The sequence below is a fragment of the Mastomys coucha genome, unplaced genomic scaffold, assembly GCF_008632895.1.
Source record: "Mastomys coucha isolate ucsf_1 unplaced genomic scaffold, UCSF_Mcou_1 pScaffold22, whole genome shotgun sequence".
Classification (NCBI taxonomy): Eukaryota; Metazoa; Chordata; class Mammalia; order Rodentia; family Muridae; genus Mastomys; species Mastomys coucha.
This window is the reverse complement of record NW_022196905.1, coordinates 1,555,914-1,556,873: the sequence shown is the minus strand read 5'-3', so window position 1 is coordinate 1,556,873 and position 960 is coordinate 1,555,914.

The following is a 960-nucleotide window of genomic DNA, read 5'->3' as shown; positions in this document are numbered from 1 at the left end:
GCCTGGTCTACAGAGTGAGTTCCAGGACAGCTAGGGCTACACAGAGAAACCCTGTCTCGAAAAACCAATATATATATATATATATGTATATATATATATATATATAATATATTCACTATAAAAATATTACATATATGTGTGTGTCTTAGTCAGTGTTCTATTGCTGTGAAGAGACACCATGGCCTTGTAACTCTTATAAAAGAAAAACATTTTGAAGTGGAGAATTCTGGTTTCTTTGGAAAGTCAATTATGTCAAAGAACACAGGTGAAAGGATGTTTTGCTAAATCGGGCATGTGAAAGGATGGGTGATGAAGAGTTCTTTGCCAACAACACACATGTATTGGTTCACCTTACATTGTGTTGCTGAACCTCATTTGTCGTGACTCCATAGAGAGAAACACACCAAAAAACTTCTGGTGGTATTCTGGCAGCTTCTTGCTGCTTCCTCAGACTTCGGCCAATTGGCAGAGTGATACAGACTCACATGGAGTTTTACTAAAACGGACTCATGTGTTGGCAAGTCCCGTGGAGGACATGTGATGTTTGAAGGTGGTATAATTAAGACTCAACAGTGACGGAGGCATGCTTGCATAGTTAGCTTTGCAATGCTTCTTGGTCTCAAGTCTTTGCAGATCTTCACTTAGATGAGAGAGGCACAGCAAAGAACTTCTCCTAGTGTCCCTGGTGGTCCTGCTCACTACTGCCAACTCGTACCTATTAGGCTGAGGCCTGGCTGTGTCTGCTGAGTCATGCCATCGCTACTGATTCATGTTTGCTATCCCAACACTACTGAACTGGACTGCTGGTATATTTGTGAAGTGTTGGCAAGTGGATTGAACTGCTGCTGCTGACTTCTGTGAACTGAACTGCTGATTTCCTGACAACGCAGATGGGATTTGCTCCAAAGAACAATTTCTAAATAGGCTTTCATTTCCACTACCTCTGGTGGGTGGTGGGTG